Source organism: Wyeomyia smithii, chromosome 3, assembly GCF_029784165.1.
Source record: "Wyeomyia smithii strain HCP4-BCI-WySm-NY-G18 chromosome 3, ASM2978416v1, whole genome shotgun sequence".
NCBI lineage: Eukaryota > Metazoa > Arthropoda > Insecta > Diptera > Culicidae > Wyeomyia > Wyeomyia smithii.
In genome coordinates this window covers 85353298-85374829 of record NC_073696.1, presented here as the reverse complement: position 1 = coordinate 85374829, position 21532 = coordinate 85353298, and the positions used below count along the sequence as shown (strand labels likewise).

Below are 21532 nucleotides of genomic sequence, written 5' to 3'. Positions count from 1 at the left end.
TGACACACCGCTCAAACTTGACAGAAAATGTAAAGTCGAACTGTCAAAACGACGCATCTGATTGAGATCCCTATACTCTCATTATCACTGAATAACATCGATACAGTCTTTTGTCCGATTATATAAGCCAGAGCACTGTGTGTTCGATCAAGTGTTGGCAAAGGACATTATTGTGGTGAATAAAACGAATAAATTGTTTGGTACAACATTCGAAAGAACAAGTACAAGTGTCCTAGAGAGTAAATTTTTCAATCAAAATAAAAAAACATATTCCATCAGTTTCCACCGTTCCATGTACTTTAAAGACACTTGGAATCGAAAACATTTTTCAAATATCCAAATTCCGTGTACCTTCCGTGTGTGTTTTTGCAAATGACATGAAAGTATTCAACATTTTCCGCAAGACACAATCTTAATTTTGGTTGAGATGATTTCTGTTTTTGCACAGAGTAGTTTTTTGGTACATTTTGTAAATTTGTTTTGTTATATCTTGCTATTTTGAATAGTATTTTTTCCAATTCAACATTTCCACCCTAACAACAATGATATAACAAATATTATATTTTCAGAAATTTTTCTAATGGTATTCAGTGAAAAGTAATTTTTTTTTATTTTATACTCATTTTTACACAATATTATGACCCACCCTATGTCGAATAAATGAACCACCCTAATGAAACATAATGTATTCGATGCTAGTTACAGTGTATATCATTATACAGGCTATTTCGAGAGACTAGCGATCAATTTCATTAAATTAATTCTAAATGTTTCAAACTCCGCCTTCCACAATTGAAAAAAGAGAGTCGATATTTTCAAAAAAAAAAATTCAGATGACACCAGTTCTCGACGTTTCATGTGTTTTTAAGTCATTTGGCATCAAATTTTTTTTTCGAAAACCGAAATTTCGCTTACCTTTTCCATCAAAAGTGATCAAATTTTATTGGGCGGAGCCATTCGGAGCCATTTCAATTTATCGGGACGGCCAGGTTATTCAATTAGGTGAATCATCATGCTACCATTAAGCAGAGCGAGTGTAGGAAAGCAACACGTGGGCTAGTGTTCAACCGGTTAGCAATGCCTGTCACTCATGTTCTATCGTGTACCACAATTTTGTGGTTTTATCTTTGATTACTTTTCAGGATGCATTCTATCTTTCAGCATATCCAGTATTGTACTACTAAAGCAATCAGCATAAAACCAACTAAACATTTTTTTTACAGGTACCAACTAAACCAATGAGAAAGAGAATTAGTTTTACGTTTTCTTATGTGGGAGACAACTTACTTCCAAATTTCCCGTTCAGAAAAAAATCTTTATATAAATATCATATCTAGCCTACAGGTCACCAGCTTTCAGCTTCTCCATAGGTCGCCTTCCTACCTAATCGAATTCACCTCACGAGCTCAATTTACCTATAACAGTCGGTGTCGAGACTGTTGAAGCAGAAGAGGAATACAATTATAGTGCAAAATAAAAATTTCATTTGAGTCTGGGCAACAAGAACAGACCCACGTCGTTTGTGAGGCCAGTCGACTGAAAGAGCACGTCTCTTTGGTATGTAGTATCAAAAACATGAGACAAGCCTTTGGTTCATGTTTTTGATATTCATTCATATTGATATTCATTACAACATTGAACTTGATATCCTATCCCACTCGGGTAACGGTTCTGCTAGCAAGAACTACTCTCAATGGACGCCAACCACAGCGGAAAAATGTTCGACATGTTTTACTGGGGCGTGAAAACACAACGTAATGAAAAGCAATTCGTCTTGCCCGGAGGCGTAAAACAAATTTTGTTTTCCTTACAGAAGACTTTGGATTCCATTTCAATTTCTTTGGCGTGTGTGACAAATCGACTGACATAATAATATACCACTTGGATTCGAATCGAAATGTTATCGAATAATTTCTCATTTTATTTTTGTGTTGAAATTAGGATAATCGCTGGAATTAGCATTAGTTCTCGCGATTATAATCATACAACTCACAATTATATTGGTGGATTGCAGCAGCGAAATTACGCACATTTTTCAAATTGCTTCCGAAAATTATTTGGAGATGAACAATTTCCCGGCGACGTTCCAAAGGAGGCCAAAGGAGAAAAAATGGAAGCGTGGAATTAAAAAACTGTTTCAAAAATATGACGCCGTTATTAAAAATGCTCTTCGCTTTTCTCTAAATCGGATTTTTGTTCTATTTCCAGCTGAATCTGTTTTCGGTATATAATTTATATTCTCCCAACTGTCTTTAAAAAGAATTCGCCACTTTCCATCTTCACGCTGTTTTCATCGTTCCGATGTTGCAAACGACGTGAAAATGTAGGCGCGGAAAAAAACATTTCCATAAATCATTTTCTTATTTACTGGGGTGCGACGTCCTGCTTGTCGAAACCAATCATCAACCAGATTCGAAAGGTATCATTGGTTGTGGTGGCGAAATGGCAGTTAATCCAAAATGTAAACGGAACTTTTAGGGTGTCCCGATTATAGCACTTTATTTTATTTTATTTTCCATACATTTTATACATTGATTCATTTTCTACTTATTCTGTTTTGGTTTTTATTTATTTTTTTATTATACTTCATGTTGCCAAATACGTCTAGTTTCATATCAAGTCATTCTAACAAAAATTGCACCGGTGAAACGGGATTTCCAGCTGGGATATGTGTATAATTTTATTCTCCGAGAAGAAGATTGAGTGAGTCGAAGATCTAAGCGAGCGCTGCGTGCGGGGTTGTATTGCCATTTTTCATCGACTTCTTTGATGCCAAACCCCGGAGCACACTGAAACTGCCCTAGGTGTTGCGTGTTCAGATAGGTTGAGAATATGATTTACATGGATAGAAAATTCTACGCACGTCTCCGACCAGAAACCCCACCAGGGCAGCACGTTTCAGCGCGGGTGGTATCATTCATTGAATTTATCATATCTACGTACCATAAGAAAAAAAAACGTTGCGGTAACTCGCTTATCAACCCTTCGCGTTTAGTTGCAAATCTTGTAAAGATCAAAATATGAATATCGAGCGAGCCGCAATATAACATCAAACCATTTTGTTGGTAAACATGTTGCGATGTGACGGTTTGATTTATAATGCAAAGAAAAAGAGCACACAGGTATCATATAGGCCGTGCACACTTTGCAGTGCATACCGGTAATGCAGAATAAATTTATGAAATCGAATCCCTCTGCAGTCACACCTTTGCCACAGCAAAAAAATTGATCACATGATTTATTAGTGATCTCAAAAGAAAACAGTGAGGGTCCAAGTTCAGCATCGGAAAAAACGACAGCCAGATTGGAATAAAAAAGATACGGGAAACGAAGAGCAAAGGCAACACCATCTGATCACATATTTTGCCAAGAGCGTCTCTCCGATACCATGACATGACAGATATGTATACATACAACAGGTACAGCAAGCTCGGTGAATTACGAATCGATTGGTGTCAGGTTGACGAAGGACATGATCTCACGAGAATACGCCCGTCAGCTCATTTTATATGAATGTATGTATGAACAAACAATGCAAAAACATCAAAGGAAGAAACGTTTGCCAGGATAAAAATAGATATAAAAAGCAAACTCCTTTTGAAAATTTTTATTGATGATGTGCGTGAGAATTTGTCACACCAGATTCTAGATTGCATTAAAGGGCAAAAGTAATTTTTTTTTTTGCTGATTTTCTTTACCTACGATGTACCAGAAGTGCAGCAGGAAAATTAGATTGATTGTAACACACAATTAAAACAATAAACGAAATTCACAGTATTTATCATATAATAAATAGTGTTAATCTTCTCCATTTTTTTCAGATGCCGACTCCGTACATTCTTACATTAGAGAAACCATAAAGGTGAGCCAAATTTTTATAACACTTTTTTGCTTAAATTTCGGAAGCATTTCAAAAGGTCTCATATCTGCTTTTATCGATTATCTTGATCGACCTTTCATTTTGTCAATGGTTCCTTCTTTTCCTTTTCGACTTCTTTTCCTAGCGTAATTTTCGTCTAGAAGGCTGGAGTTAACCCGCAGCCATCAAATTGTGCAAATAACTGGTCATGAAACGTGTTTGATAAACTGTGATCGAAAAAAAATATCTTGCTCGAACAATCGATCAAAGCAGGTAGGACCTTTTGAATTGTTGCTCATCATTCACGTGGCAACCCTTTTCGAATGTTTTCAAATGTATTCAAACGTATCTTAATCGAGTTATCTGTTGTCTAGCAAACTATGTATATTTTATAATAATATTGATTTTTATATGTATAAAGAAACATACTATTCTTTTGAACTTATTATCTGATGTTCAACAGCGAATTCCCACGCTATAAAACTTTCGGAATGCAACGAGAAATGTAAAAACGGTCGACCGTTACCATTATATTAATTGCATTTGGACAGTCCAATTCGATAAATCAAAACACATGTTAATGTGTGTTACTGTAGAATAATAATAAGAAGAATTGCATAGAATTACATATAATTCTAAAGAAACATTTCAAAAGGTCCTATCTGACATCGACACTAATCAGAGAAAAATGAACTTGAATTTTTGTAGATCTTTTTCAAATGCCAATTTCTACAGAAAGAAAGTTTAATCTCTTTTATGATATTAAGTGCAAAGAAAGAATGTTGTCTTTACCTCCAATGCCTTTTTTAACGGTTGAAATCTTTTTTCCAGGTTTTATTGATGGTTTTGTTATATAGGACCTATGTTGTTTTCCTTATCACATAGGACCTATTTGATTGGTCTCTTAGTAAATATTAGCGACACATTGGACCTTTGATTTAATGGCTCCAAAGGATTAATACGAACTAATATATTTTTATGATTAACGTATGATATTCGAATTCGAAATTTATTTCCATAAAAACATTATTTACCTTTTTAAGGGTTTTTTTTTATTTGACCAACATTATTCTTACATAAAATTCTTCTTTGTGGATTAAAATAAATAGGAATCCAGGACCCACTTAATCATGAAGGCAGGCGGTGGCAGTGTAGTGGTCTATGAAATTACCGCAAAACCGAAGTGGGGGATCAAATAGAAATTGAAAATGTTAAATTCAATCAAGAAGGGAAATGTGATATGTCATGCGATGTGAAAATATCTAATATACCTAGTTTCTTTAAAAAAAAATTACAAGAAACGTAAGCAACTTTTATGGTATATTTATTTTAATTTATTATTGTGAGATGGTTGCGGGCCGTACATAACTGGAAACGACGAATTACCACCTGAAGTTGTATAATAAACACTAGCATAGTAAATAACACTATATGCATGAAATGAAAACCTTTAACAACAGAAACTTGGACAGGAAGCCCACGGCTTTCATCTTTGCTGCTTGACGTGAAGGGCTGATCGCGACGTGAACGATGACAATGACATGGTTGAGGGGATCGATCACTTACGGCAGAAGCTTGATCAGCACGGCCACGGTCTGTGCTGCCTGACGTCAATGACTAATTACGACGTGAAACATCATAATGGAGACGAGAACGATTACGGTGTGAGTGCGATGAACCTGACAAAATCGTGTTATCAAGAAAATTAGTATCCCATCCAAACATGATAGAAGCTTTCGCATGAAATTTTACCACAGAGAAAAAGAACAATCATGAGGAGTTGAATGGCTATTCTCTAGGCTGCTGGAGTGGTGACACCGACTACTGATGGCATAGACTGGAAAAAAAAGGACCAGGATGAGGTGAACCTCCGTCAGTAGAACGGTAGTGACATGGCCGGGAATGGTATTGACTGTCGAATGACGAATTAACATCTGAAATCTGTTTTTAGTTTTAAAATTTAGTTTAATTTTCACAGAAATTATGGCATTAAATTTTACCTTCACACAAATCGCTATAAAAGATTTCCATTTGATTTATATTTTTTGGACTTCGGCTGGCGTTATCTGCGGCATCTAGCATAATAACGAAATATAAAAATTTACTCAAGGAATTCCAAAATAATTCTTCAAATTACCGAGATTAGACGAAACGAATTCCATTTTCTTTTTTTCACTTCGAGGTACGAGGTCCAATTTGTTTCTGTCAAAGTTTTCGTTTGAATAACAGAAGCAGATAAAAAGGTCCAATCAGAAAGCTGTGCGATATTGTATTACTTTTCAAATTGGACGTTTTTTTCGCCCACACTGATTTTTTTTTTAGAAATCAAAACCAATTTTTTTTTCAATTAGCTCAAAGACAAGAAGCTGTTTAAAACGAATACGCATAAATTGTATTTTGTTTACAAATGTCAGATAGGACCTTTTGAAATGTTTCTCGAGAATTACATATAATACGTGATGCCTGAAAAACAGATGGAAAAAGCAAAGCCTTGGTGCTACATTCCGATTCGGAACTTGACCTCCTGTTCACTATACCCAGACTTCGCAGCCAACCGTTAAGTGTACAGGACAATTGCGGGGCTAGCGCTACGATCCTACTGACACTAACAGTCTCTCCCGAGTCGAGACTCGAACCTACGGCGACCGGCTTGTGAGGCCAGCATCTTACCTCGAGACCAGATGGGGAGGCAAACAGAAAAACAGATGGAATCTGCTTAAAATAGGTTCGGGGTGATTGGAATAGTGTCCCTCGATTGGTAACTTCAATTAATTATTGTTAAAGTTTGCTAACATAGTTTTACAATCTGAAAACATATTCTGACAGAGAAAAACATAGAGCACAGATTGATATACTTCTGTTTGAATTTCACCAAACACATTTCGAGTATTTCGTCTCAATACACAGGTAGTTTCTAAAGCTGCTTAGAATATGTTCCCTACCCTAATATGCTTGTCTTTAACAACGAAGGACCTGGTTGTACTGAGATTCGAGCCCGAAATCTTCCGCTCTGTACCAGTTAGTAGAAAATACATGGCTAGTTTGTGCAAAGAAAGAATGTTGTCTTTACCTCCAATGCCTTTTATAACGGTTGAAATCTTTTTTGACGTTGACTAACGTCTATATCGAAGTTAGGCCCCTGAATTTAAAAATCTAGTAATTCAACCAGGGAAAACCAGAGAAAAGTGGTCAGGTTTTGAGCGCTTATTTTGCAGTCATCTATAATCAGGTTTTCGAGGTTTTGGCATCAATCGATCAGAAATTCTTTTACGGTTAAATTTATGTAACAAAAACAAACTATTGTTTGAGATACACTATTGAAAAATTGGTAATTAATATCGATTGTCTAAATCATACCGCGCAGCCAATCACTACCTCTCTTCCCAAGCACAGTCGACACTAACGGATACAATCGATCTGACTTTGTTGTTATTGTTGTTGTCACTTTCTGTTTCCGATGTTTATGCTGCTGCTAGCGGAAAAAACCTTGCAAATATGCATCTTTTTGTTGGTGTTAATTTTACGACAGCGGCCGGCGCCCCATCATTCTGATTCCAAAACCGCACCAGTGACATGCGGACGCTAGGTGATAGCAGCTGAAAGGAGGAAATACAATATAGTACCGGTCATCTCGTGCCGGTTTCACCCGTAATGCTGGTGGCTTTAGTAGTAAATGGCTACTGCAAAACACTTAAATGGCTGGAATTCTGGACGGACTAACCAGGAAACTATAATCGGCAACTGGCACCTTTTGGTGCCTCTAAATTTTGTTACAGAAGCGGCAAATTGAATTTTCTGTTTTACCAAATGATGCTGCTAGCGGAAAAAACCTTGCAAAAATGCATGTTTGTGTTGGTGTTAATATTATGACAGCGGCCGGCGCAGCTTTCAAGAAACATTTGTCTCTTCCATTCCATAATTTGCGTAGCCCATCCCTCTTTTAATTTATCTGACGAAGCCTTGGTATAAAACGTACCGTTCGAACATTTCACCCCATCAGTTTCATTACTAAACCGTACCGGCTACATACGGACGCTATCTTGAAAGAATTCTAAACGGACTGACCAAAAACATGGATATATTCGGCACCTGGCCCCTTTTGGTGCCTCGAAATTTTGTTACAGAAGCGGCTAATTGAATTTTCTGTTTTATTACAAAATGCTGCTGCTAGCGGAAAAAACCTTGCAAATATGCATCTTTTTGTTGGTGTTAATTTTACGACAGCGGCCGGCGCCCCATCATTCTGATTCCAAAGCCACACCAGTGACATGCGGACGCTAGGTGATAGCAGCTGAAAGGAGGAAATACAATATAGTACCGGTCATCTCGTGCCGGTTTCACCCGTAATGCTGGTGGCTTTAGTAGTAAATGGCTACTGCAAAACACTTAAATGGCTGGAATTCTGGACGGACTAACCAGGAAACTATAATCGGCAACTGGCACCTTTTGGTGCCTCTAAATTTTGTTACAGAAGCGGCAAATTGAATTTTCTGTTTTACCAAATGATGCTGCTAGCGGAAAAAACCTTGCAAAAATGCATGTTTGTGTTGGTGTTAATATTATGACAGCGGCCGGCGCAGCTTTAAAGAAACATTTGTCTCTTCCATTCCATAATTTGCGTAGCCCATCCCTCTTTTAATTTATCTGACGAAGCCTTGGTATAAAACGTACCGTTCGAACATTTCACCCCATCAGTTTCATTACTAAACCGTACCGGCTACATACGGACGCTATCTTGAAAGAATTCTAAACGGACTGACCAAAAACATGGATATATTCGGCACCTGGCCCCTTTTGGTGCCTCGAAATTTTGTTACAGAAGCGGCTAATTGAATTTTCTGTTTTATTACAAAATGCTGCTGCTAGCGGAAAAAACCTTGCAAATATGCATCTTTTTGTTGGTGTTAATTTTACGACAGCGGCCGGCGCCCCATCATTCTGATTCCAAAACCGCACCAGTGACATGCGGACGCTAGGTGATAGCAGCTGAAAGGAGGAAATACAAAATAGTACCGGTCATCTCGTGCCGGTTTCACCCGTAATGCTGGTGGCTTTAGTAGTAAATGGCTACTGCAAAACACTTAAATGGCTGGAATTCTGGACGGACTAACCAGGAAACTATAATCGGCAACTGGCACCTTTTGGTGCCTCGAAATTTTGGTACAGAAGCGGCTAATTGAATTTTCTGTTTTACCAAATGATGCTGCTAGCGGAAAAAACCTTGCAAAAATGCATGTTTGTGTTGGTGTTAATATTATGACAGCGGCCGGCGCAGCTTTCAAGAAACATTTGTCTCTTCCATTCCATAATTTGCGTAGCCCATCCCTCTTTTAATTTATCTGACGAAGCCTTGGTATAAAACGTACCGTTCGAACATTTCACCCCATCAGTTTCATTACTAAACCGTACCGGCTACATACGGACGCTATCTTGAAAGAATTCTAAACGGACTGACCAAAAACATGGATATATTCGGCACCTGGCCCCTTTTGGTGCCTCGAAATTTTGTTACAGAAGCGGCTAATTGAATTTTCTGTTTTATTACAAAATGCTGCTGCTAGCGGAAAAAACCTTGCAAATATGCATCTTTTTGTTGGTGTTAATTTTACGACAGCGGCCGGCGCCCCTTCATTCTGATTCCAAAACCGCACCAGTGACATGCGGACGCTAGGTGATAGCAGCTGAAAGGAGGAAATACAAAATAGTACCGGTCATCTCGTGCCGGTTTCACCCGTAATGCTGGTGGCTTTAGTAGTAAATGGCTACTGCAAAACACTTAAATGGCTGGAATTCTGGACGGACTAACCAGGAAACTATAATCGGCAACTGGCACCTTTTGGTGCCTCGAAATTTTGGTACAGAAGCGGCTAATTGAATTTTCTGTTTTACCAAATGATGCTGCTAGCGGAAAAAACCTTGCAAAAATGCATGTTTGTGTTGGTGTTAATATTATGACAGCGGCCGGCGCAGCTTTCAAGAAACATTTGTCTCTTCCATTCCATAACTTATGTAGCCCATCCCTCTTTTAATTTATCTGACGAAGCCTTGGTATAAAACGTACCGTTCGAACATTTCACCCCATCAGTTCATTACTAAACCGTACCGGCTACATACGGACGCTATCTTGAAAGAATTCTGGACGGACTGACCAAAAACATGGATATATTCGGCACCTGGCCCCTTTTGGTGCCTAGAAATTTTGTTACAGAAGCGGCTAATTGAATTTTCTGTTTTATTACAAAATGCTGCTGCTAGCGGAAAAAACCTTGCAAATATGCATCTTTTTGTTGGTGTTAATTTTACGACAGCGGCCGGCGCCCCATCATTCTGATTCCAAAACCGCACCAGTGACATGCGGACGCTAGGTGATAGCAGCTGAAAGGAGGAAATACAAAATAGTACCGGTCATCTCGTGCCGGTTTCACCCGTAATGCTGGTGGCTTTAGTAGTAAATGGCTACTGCAAAACACTTAAATGGCTGGAATTCTGGACGGACTAACCAGGAAACTATAATCGGCAACTGGCACCTTTTGGTGCCTCGAAATTTTGTTACAGAAGCGGCAAATTGAATTTTCTGTTTTACCAAATGATGCTGCTAGCGGAAAAAACCTTGCAAAAATGCATGTTTGTGTTGGTGTTAATATTATGACAGCGGCCGGCGCAGCTTTCAAGAAACATTTGTCTCTTCCATTCCATAACTTATGTAGCCCATCCCTCTTTTAATTTATCTGACGAAGCCTTGGTATAAAACGTACCGTTCGAACATTTCACCCCATCAGTTTCATTACTAAACCGTACCGGCTACATACGGACGCTATCTTGAAAGAATTCTGGACGGACTGACCAAAAACATGGATATATTCGGCACCTGGCCCCTTTTGGTGCCTCGAAATTTTGTTACAGAAGCGGCTAATTGAATTTTCTGTTTTATTACAAAATGCTGCTGCTAGCGGAAAAAACCTTGCAAATATGCATCTTTTTGTTGGTGTTAATTTTACGACAGCGGCCGGCGCCCCATCATTCTGATTCCAAAACCGCACCAGTGACATGCGGACGCTAGGTGATAGCAGCTGAAAGGAGGAAATACAAAATAGTACCGGTCATCTCGTGCCGGTTTCACCCGTAATGCTGGTGGCTTTAGTAGTAAATGGCTACTGCAAAACACTTAAATGGCTGGAATTCTGGACGGACTAACCAGGAAACTATAATCGGCAACTGGCACCTTTTGGTGCCTCGAAATTTTGGTACAGAAGCGGCTAATTGAATTTTCTGTTTTACCAAATGATGCTGCTAGCGGAAAAAACCTTGCAAAAATGCATGTTTGTGTTGGTGTTAATATTATGACAGCGGCCGGCGCAGCTTTCAAGAAACATTTGTCTCTTCCATTCCATAACTTATGTAGCCCATCCCTCTTTTAATTTATCTGACGAAGCCTTGGTATAAAACGTACCGTTCGAACATTTCACCCCATCAGTTTCATTACTAAACCGTACCGGCTACATACGGACGCTATCTTGAAAGAATTCTGGACGGACTGACCAAAAACATGGATATATTCGGCACCTGGCCCCTTTTGGTGCCTCGAAATTTTGTTACAGAAGCGGCTAATTGAATTTTCTGTTTTATGACAAAATGCTGCTGCTAGCGGAAAAAACCTTGCAAATATGCATCTTTTTGTTGGTGTTAATTTTACGACAGCGGCCGGCGCCCCATCATTCTGATTCCAAAACCGCACCAGTGACATGCGGACGCTAGGTAATAGCAGCTGAAAGGAGGAAATACAAAATAGTACCGGTCATCTCGTGCCGGTTTCACCCGTAATGCTGGTGGCTTTAGTAGTAAATGGCTACTGCAAAACACTTAAATGGCTGGAATTCTGGACGGACTAACCAGGAAACTATAATCGGCAACTGGCACCTTTTGGTGCCTCGAAATTTTGGTACAGAAGCGGCTAATTGAATTTTCTGTTTTACCAAATGATGCTGCTAGCGGAAAAAACCTTGCAAAAATGCATGTTTGTGTTGGTGTTAATATTATGACAGCGGCCGGCGCAGCTTTCAAGAAACATTTGTCTCTTCCATTCCATAACTTATGTAGCCCATCCCTCTTTTAATTTATCTGACGAAGCCTTGGTATAAAACGTACCGTTCGAACATTTCACCCCATCAGTTTCATTACTAAACCGTACCGGCTACATACGGACGCTATCTTGAAAGAATTCTGGACGGACTGACCAAAAACATGGATATATTCGGCACCTGGCCCCTTTTGGTGCCTCGAAATTTTGTTACAGAAGCGGCTAATTGAATTTTCTGTTTTATTACAAAATGCTGCTGCTAGCGGAAAAAACCTTGCAAATATGCATCTTTTTGTTGGTGTTAATTTTACGACAGCGGCCGGCGCCCCATCATTCTGATTCCAAAACCGCACCAGTGACATGCGGACGCTAGGTGATAGCAGCTGAAAGGAGGAAATACAAAATAGTACCGGTCATCTCGTGCCGGTTTCACCCGTAATGCTGGTGGCTTTAGTAGTAAATGGCTACTGCAAAACACTTAAATGGCTGGAATTCTGGACGGACTAACCAGGAAACTATAATCGGCAACTGGCACCTTTTGGTGCCTCGAAATTTTGGTACAGAAGCGGCTAATTGAATTTTCTGTTTTACCAAATGATGCTGCTAGCGGAAAAAACCTTGCAAAAATGCATGTTTGTGTTGGTGTTAATATTATGACAGCGGCCGGCGCAGCTTTCAAGAAACATTTGTCTCTTCCATTCCATAACTTATGTAGCCCATCCCTCTTTTAATTTATCTGACGAAGCCTTGGTATAAAACGTACCGTTCGAACATTTCACCCCATCAGTTTCATTACTAAACCGTACCGGCTACATACGGACGCTATCTTGAAAGAATTCTGGACGGACTGACCAAAAACATGGATATATTCGGCACCTGGCCCCTTTTGGTGCCTCGAAATTTTGTTACAGAAGCGGCTAATTGAATTTTCTGTTTTATTACAAAATGCTGCTGCTAGCGGAAAAAACCTTGCAAATATGCATCTTTTTGTTGGTGTTAATTTTACGACAGCGGCCGGCGCCCCATCATTCTGATTCCAAAACCGCACCAGTGACATGCGGACGCTAGGTGATAGCAGCTGAAAGGAGGAAATACAAAATAGTACCGGTCATCTCGTGCCGGTTTCACCCGTAATGCTGGTGGCTTTAGTAGTAAATGGCTACTGCAAAACACTTAAATGGCTGGAATTCTGGACGGACTAACCAGGAAACTATAATCGGCAACTGGCACCTTTTGGTGCCTCTAAATTTTGTTACAGAAGCGGCAAATTGAATTTTCTGTTTTACCAAATGATGCTGCTAGCGGAAAAAACCTTGCAAAAATGCATGTTTGTGTTGGTGTTAATATTATGACAGCGGCCGGCGCAGCTTTCAAGAAACATTTGTCTCTTCCATTCCATAACTTATGTAGCCCATCCCTCTTTTAATTTATCTGACGAAGCCTTGGTATAAAACGTACCGTTCGAACATTTCACCCCATCAGTTTCATTACTAAACCGTACCGGCTACATACGGACGCTATCTTGAAAGAATTCTGGACGGACTGACCAAAAACATGGATATATTCGGCACCTGGCCCCTTTTGGTGCCTCGAAATTTTGTTACAGAAGCGGCTAATTGAATTTTCTGTTTTATTACAAAATGCTGCTGCTAGCGGAAAAAACCTTGCAAATATGCATCTTTTTGTTGGTGTTAATTTTACGACAGCGGCCGGCGCCCCATCATTCTGATTCCAAAACCGCACCAGTGACATGCGGACGCTAGGTGATAGCAGCTGAAAGGAGGAAATACAAAATAGTACCGGTCATCTCGTGCCGGTTTCACCCGTAATGCTGGTGGCTTTAGTAGTAAATGGCTACTGCAAAACACTTAAATGGCTGGAATTCTGGACGGACTAACCAGGAAACTATAATCGGCAACTGGCACCTTTTGGTGCCTCGAAATTTTGGTACAGAAGCGGCTAATTGAATTTTCTGTTTTACCAAATGATGCTGCTAGCGGAAAAAACCTTGCAAAAATGCATGTTTGTGTTGGTGTTAATATTATGACAGCGGCCGGCGCAGCTTTCAAGAAACATTTGTCTCTTCCATTCCATAACTTATGTAGCCCATCCCTCTTTTAATTTATCTGACGAAGCCTTGGTATAAAACGTACCGTTCGAACATTTCACCCCATCAGTTTCATTACTAAACCGTACCGGCTACATACGGACGCTATCTTGAAAGAATTCTGGACGGACTGACCAAAAACATGGATATATTCGGCACCTGGCCCCTTTTGGTGCCTCGAAATTTTGTTACAGAAGCGGCTAATTGAATTTTCTGTTTTATTACAAAATGCTGCTGCTAGCGGAAAAAACCTTGCAAATATGCATCTTTTTGTTGGTGTTAATTTTACGACAGCGGCCGGCGCCCCATCATTCTGATTCCAAAACCGCACCAGTGACATGCGGACGCTAGGTGATAGCAGCTGAAAGGAGGAAATACAAAATAGTACCGGTCCTCTCGTGCCGGTTTCACCCGTAATGCTGGTGGCTTTAGTAGTAAATGGCTACTGCAAAACACTTAAATGGCTGGAATTCTGGACGGACTAACCAGGAAACTATAATCGGCAACTGGCACCTTTTGGTGCCTCGAAATTTTGGTACAGAAGCGGCTAATTGAATTTTCTGTTTTATTTATTAATTATTGTTCAAAGCGCTCTAATGTCAGCAAATAAGAAAGCACTGTTAGATGAAAAATATAGAGTCCTACGTCATGCGGTATGTATGAAATGACAGCGATTAAATAAGAGAGATCCATTCTTCTAGTATTCAGCATTCAGAAATGCACTGTTAGATAAAATTGCAACAAATACTGGAGTTGCAATTCCCTCTACTATTTGTTTTGATGGAATATAAGAAAATACGGTAGTCAACGTCATGCGGTCGTGTCTTGAATACCACCCTCCTACTTTTTCCAGGTTTTATTGATGGTTTTGTTATATAGGACCTATGTTGTTTTCCTTATCACATAGGACCTATTTGATTGGTCTCTTAGTAAATATTAGCGACACATTGGACCTTTGATTTAATGGCTCCAAAGGATTAATACGAACTAATATATTTTTATGATAAACGTATGATATTCGAATTCGAAATTTATTTCCATAAAAACATTATTTACCTTTTTAAGGGTTTTTTTTTATTTGACCAACATTATTCTTACATAAAATTCTTCTTTGTGGATTAAAATAAATAGGAATCCAGGACCCACTTAATCATGAAGGCAGGCGGTGGCAGTGTAGTGGGGGATCAAATGTGGGGGAACTGAAAATGTTAAATTCAATCAAGAAGGGAAATGTGATATGTCATGCGATGTGAAAATATCTAATATACCTAGTTTCTTTAAAAATCTTGGTTAATCATTAACTGTCAAATACTCAAAACACCCGTAACGAAGAAATCTTCTAAAACTAATGTTTTGAAATAAATTACTAGATCTTTCTTAACCTCAATATTGAACTTTGAGTACTTTATGCGAACAATATACCTGCATGCTTTTTCCTGCGTGCTCGAAGATTGCTGCATATACTTTCACAGCTCCTTAAGGGATTTTTTTAACGCTCCAGTAGAGCGAAGTAATGATTTTTTTGTCGACTAGCTTGAAACGTTTGTACCAGCAAATAATTGTCAGTGTTACGTATGTCTTAAGTATGTGGCTGTATCTCGACCATATTTACTTTTTAAAAGTCGTGTGGAACTTTCACTTGTAAATTCCTTGTTTCCACAATGGTGAATATATGTACTCTGGGGTCGCTTTTTACGCGGGTTGTTTTTTGCGTTTTTTTAAACGGGATATTTTTACAATAACGCGAATTATTTTCACTCGATTCGGAAGATTATTTGTACGCGGTATCAAATAAGTTTAGTATAATAATCTTTTAAATGCGGTACAACCAACCGCGTAAAAAGCAACCCCAGTGTATACTATTGTTTTAAGCTTTCACTTTCTTTCTTGGCGTAAACTAATGATGCGATATATTTTTTTATTTTAAAATTCTTCAAATAAAAAGAAACCATTTATGACGAGTTTTCCATACTCATAATTTGAAGTCTACTCATTCGAGTTACACTTTTTTAAATATTAATTATATTCACTTGACATGTAGAACAGATTAGATGTACTAGTCACCTGTTTTGTCATTAGAAGCGCCAATTGGTTTTTCTCCACGATAATAAAAAATCCACGAGACAGGTGTGACCCGCTGATTAGAGTTCAGGTCGCTACTTGGATAGAACCCCGATCGGGGAAGCGCGAAAAACAAATATCCAATCGGTTGCTCTAGTATCGCGAGAATAGCCATCCTTAACACAACAATAAAATACCACTCTTGATTTTTTTGCAGACATTAAGATTTTGTGTTCGGTTTGAGGTTGCAAAAACAATAACACAAACAAACGTACCAACCGTGAACCGCACCCATGTACTGCCTCATACATAAGCGAACGTTATTCTTATTATAAAATTCACAACAATGTGCATTCTTTTCAGTGTACCCATTTGGGTAATTTCATTGTCAAAAGTGATTCTTTCTTGAATGTCCTGTAGAACAAAACCAGGAGTGGCGCTCCTAGCGGTCGAAAAGGTGACTAGCGCTTCTGTCATTTTCATCTTTACATTTTGCTCCACTCGGTCCACCCACCTACGTCTTGTACCGGACGGATTCGAGACAAACACCCTTTCTGCGAAATTTTTGTCTGGCATTCTTACAACATGTCTCGCTCTTTGTACCTTTCCAGCTATAGCGACCTTCTGGATACTGGGTTTGCTGTAAAGTTGCGCCAGCTCGTGGTTCATTCTTCGCCTCCATACCCCATCCTCACATACTCCGTCGAAGATAGTCCTAATTATACGTCGTTCGAAAACGGTTAATGCTTGCAAGTCTTTCTCGAGCATTGTCCATTTCTCGTTTCCCGTAGAGGATTACCGGCCTTACGAGCGTCTTGTATGTGGTGCACGGGGACGTAGTTTACCAGACTTCGACGTCTTGTGGAGTCCGTAATAGGCACAACTTCCAGCTACAATACGACTGCGGATTTCTCTGCTGCCGTTGTTGTCTGACATTACCAATGACCCGAGGTACAAAAAATTCGTCAACCACCTTGAACTCATCTCCGTCGATCACTACGTCTAAGCGAGCTCTATCGCTGTTGGTTCACCCTGCTAGCAGATACTTGGTCTTCGACGTATTAACCTTCAATCCAACTTTTCCTGCTTCATGATTCAGCTTGGTGTACTGCTCAGCAACCGCCTGGAACATCATGGAACCCTGGAACAATGGATTTATTGAAGATCGTTCCCCGCATGTTAACGGCCGCACGTTAAATGACACCTTGAAGGAATGTTGAACAGGAGGCAGAAAAGAGGGTCGCCTTGTCGAAGTCCCTTCCCAAGTAACAAAACTGGTTTTATCAAAGTTTTATAGCGCTATTTTGGCTGTATTTAGCGCTATAAAACTTTAACAAAACCAATATTGTTACTAGGGTTGCGTGTTTCAAACGAGCTTGATAACGTCTTGTTAGTTTCGCAGGGAAACCATTTTCGTTCATAACTTTCCATAGCTCTACATGGTCGATAGTGTCGTAAGTGGCCTTAAAATGGTGGTGAATGGGAACGCAGCGTTTCATGAACTGTTATTGTTATTGTCCGTTGGTCCGTTGTCGGCGATTCACAAAACCGGCCCGATAACTTCCCACAAACCTTCTCGCTAGCGGTGAGAGGCGGCGAAAGATAATCTGGGAGAGCACCTAGTAGGCTTACGTTGAGAATCGTGATCGCTCGGTAGTTCTCTCATTCCAACTTGTCGCGTTTCTTGTGTATTGGGCATATTACTCCCTCCTTTCACTTCTCCAGTAGCTGTTCTGTATCCCAGACCCTGACTATCAGCTGATGCTGATTTGACACTCCTCGTCGAACCAGCCGTTACGTCGATTCCTCTCGACGAATCCAGTAGCACCTTCCGCTCCATTGTTAATGGCTGCTTTATCAGTACTCCAGCAATCCTCCAGAGGGGCTTTGGTAAGCTTCCTATCTCCGGTAACGCTGCCTCAAGGCTTACTCAGTAGCGACTTCGGGGAGTTTTAGTCGCTCCAGATCATACCGTGGCGGGCGACGGTAGTGGATGTTGTTGACAACCGAAAGTCTTTGGCGCATTTTGACCATAAGAAGACAATGGTCAAAATCGACGTTTGTACTTGGTCGTCGATAATATCCGTTTACGTTCGGACGTTGATAATATCCGAGAAGAGCCTTCCGTCAGTTGCAACGTGATCGATTCGTGTGTTTACAGTCTGTTGTGGTGATTTTTATGGGAGGCTACGCTGTAAGTAGGTACTGGCCATATTCTTGGATATCTATGAGTCGAAGGCCATTTTCGTTCGTGAGCCGTTGTACGCTGAACTTTCCATAAACCGGTCAGAATTCCTCCTCCTGGGAAACCTAAGCGTTGAGATCGTAAGCAGCTCTGGTAGACGGTGTAACCATCTGCGTACGTATGTACTGTTTTTTTTTGTAAAATTTGGACTACTACGACCATTTTTATGATCTTTTGTGGTAGTATGTACCGATACTCCCTCCCAGCATACTTCCTGCAGCGCTACAATATCAAACTTGCGGACCCTCAATAAGACGGAAAGAATACCGGTATTCCCAAAAAAAAAATCAGTGAATTTGCAGTTCCATGATCCGAGTTCCCAATCGTTAGTCCTTTTCCGTTGCCTAGGTCTATGCCGATTTTTCCGGTCCATATTTACATTTTTTGCTTTCTGTACGGATTGTTTTCACGACTGGCTTATAAGGCCTGCACCAACCACCAGTCTCGTGACAGCTCTGATTAGAGTCCAACGCTGACACCAAGTCAGTGATCAGCCGCACCTAACACGGATAACAGACGCTGTTTTGAGCTACACTATTTTGGCAAACAGGAGCTTGAATTGGCATTTCTTCTACCGCCGAGATATGGTTAATGCGCACCTCTTCACTTAGCTATTGTCGAATGACAACATTGCTCAGGAAACACCATCCAGTTGTGACCATATTTCAGCTGACAGTCTATAATGATCATATGAAACTTGTGAGGAACGAAGCTTAGTATGACGCTTCTGCCAAGGTCAACTCACCAATTAAATGTAAAGTGGTAAAGTCTATATTTGGGCGTGTAGAGGGAAGGGTAAAAGTATAAAAATCAGTCACTAACCACAGTGATAAAATAACCTTCCTTTCCGTTATAGTCGTAGAGATGCAGAGATATCTGGCAACCACGATTGTAACACTTTCTACTTTTCTTCCCTAATACCCCGTTTACACTTCACCGCATATCACCTGATATCAGGCGATTCGTGCTATGGAGGCCATATTACCATCCATATCACCTGATATCCCATACAATCGAGCTGTCACCGGGTATCACCTCGGCTACATGATATCAAGGATATCATGTTCGGAAAACAATAAAAACCTGGTTTGCAGCAGTTGACAACACGGCCAAAAAACATTTGACACAGCCCTACAAATTTCACAATTCGCGTTACATGCGAAAAAGAAGGAAAAAAAATTTTTGCTCTTGTCATCCCGCACATTTTGAAAACTGCATATGAAAGTTCACGTCGGAGCGAACCAACTATCTGACATCCCTATCCTAAATGCGTTGCTCTCGTTGTCTTTTTTTGCTTTGACCTGTTTTTGTTCTCTGCTCTTTTCAATTACCCAAGCAAATGTCAAACCATATCATCTCACTGTAGTGTGAACACCCGAAGTGATATCCGATATCATCTGGCGATATCAGGTGATATGCGGCGTAGTCTGAACAAAGCATAAATGACCGTAAGAACGTAGCCGGCGCCGTTATCGATCTATACCAAGCTGAGGCCGCTGAATTGTTGTGCACAGAAGATGATATATTAATCCCAAATTAATGGTTTTTTTTGTGCAACTTCACTAGCTCAGATCAATCAACTACGAAATGTGCGATCGTTCAAGTTCAAGCCCAACTAAAAGCATTTAAATCAGTTGAGCCGTTTTTTTATTCGAACATGCACAAATATTTGCTAACATTCCATTCTCATATTACACTTTTCAAAGCCTTACCTCGGTGAGAAAGGTGAAATGATTGAATTGTATCGATGCAATATTTCTACACCAAATTACAGATTATACTATAATGCTATCTCGATCAGAAAATTAATTCGAACCAGCATCTTTCCGTCTGCCCGCAAAAACACAACTGTTGCAACCGTTTTAGCACATTTTATTCTTCAACAGGTAACCCCTTCACCATTCATCACCAATGCATATTCATTCGCTTAGTGCAATTCATACCTATTTAGATTTATGCTGATGCGCAAAAATGTGCACCACCAGCAAGCAAGCACTTCAATAGTAGCTGCTTCAAGTCTACCGGAACTGAAATACTATGTATACTATTACGTTCCGTTCCTGTCCAGTCAGTGTTTCTGCTATTATTATTATTATTACACATTGTGTTTCACTGCTTGTGGTGGCTCGTGTGTCAGAACAGCACACCCCAGCTACGCCAAAGAATATTGTGTGGTCTAATAACGCTGCGTTGCTTTGGTTGTGCATTTTTGGTCACCGGCATGCAGGCTTAGAATCAACCTGCTGCTTTGAAAACCTACTGCGTCAGTACCGTAATGCGGTTGAAGTGCCCCGTGTGACAGAAATCCCCACGGCTGGCTACATGCAGGTGCATCGTCGGGATGATCAGACTTGCTGGAGTTTTTCAATAATCAGGGGCAGATTTCGGAAAGTAACAAGCACTGCTACTAGTTTTTTGTTTTTTATCTCCGGACAATATTATCAATCACAACAACTATTAAATTTTAGAAAAAGTCATCAATGTAGAAATCCAAATAAAAGTTATCATACCGCAACTGATGAATTGGTTTGGTAAATAAGTGAATTTCTTAAACTTCAAGCAGCTTACATGCTTAAAAAATATGAAAATTGTCACATTTGGTTGGCATTGCTCTTAAGTTAAGAGTCTTAACTACAAGCTAATATTGTAAATACATATTTTAATTGATGATTATAAATTTCGCATAAAACTATAACCGTGACAGGAATATCTGAATAAATTACAGACATGATCTAACATGGATATTCCTAAAACTGGTATTATGCGCAAAATCAACTCCTGACACCAGCTTGAATTCCAAAAAAGTGACTTCGAATATACCTCCCTTCAAAATCCAATCGTTGATAAATTTCTGATCGAACTCGTGAATCTGATGAAAAATGATTAGATAAACTATGATACTCTTTTGAACCTTTTGATAAAAAATGACTAATTGTTGAAGGATTTATTTCACTGAATGAAACTAAACCTTTACATTTTTTCAAGATTTATTTTGTTATTTAGGACAAATATTATTGTACATTATGTTGCTCCTAGGAGGTGAATGACTTCTGTGTTAAAACCTCGATCAAATAAATAAAACATTTACATCATTTCGCTCCTAAAATGTAGGTAGGAAGCAACACTACTTGATCATCCCAATCCGATATGGCGGACAACGGGCGATGTACAAAAACCAATTGG

General features: G+C 39.6%; 1 protein-coding gene and 1 long non-coding RNA gene across 4 annotated transcripts in view; one reads left to right on the top strand and one right to left on the bottom strand.

Moving 5' to 3' along the window:
- The window catches only part of LOC129727869 (uncharacterized), a 153345-nt gene that overhangs the window by 59438 nt on the left and 72375 nt on the right, over nt 1-21532 (top strand). For 2 of the 3 annotated variants that reach the window (XM_055686114.1, XM_055686113.1), the window contains one exon: nt 3822-3862. The gene's annotated coding sequence lies outside the window, so the exon portion shown is untranslated. Of the gene's footprint in view, nt 1-3821; nt 3863-4109; nt 4133-21532 lie in introns of those variants that run through there. The other variant, XM_055686115.1, reaches the window with a different exon arrangement.
- LOC129727871 (uncharacterized) lies at nt 5241-20181 on the bottom strand. The gene is made up of 5 exons (XR_008728599.1): nt 20062-20181; nt 5997-6061; nt 5860-5934; nt 5612-5800; nt 5241-5538 (listed from the first exon to the last, which is right to left on the bottom strand). It is a non-coding gene; the product is annotated as an uncharacterized LOC129727871 (long non-coding RNA).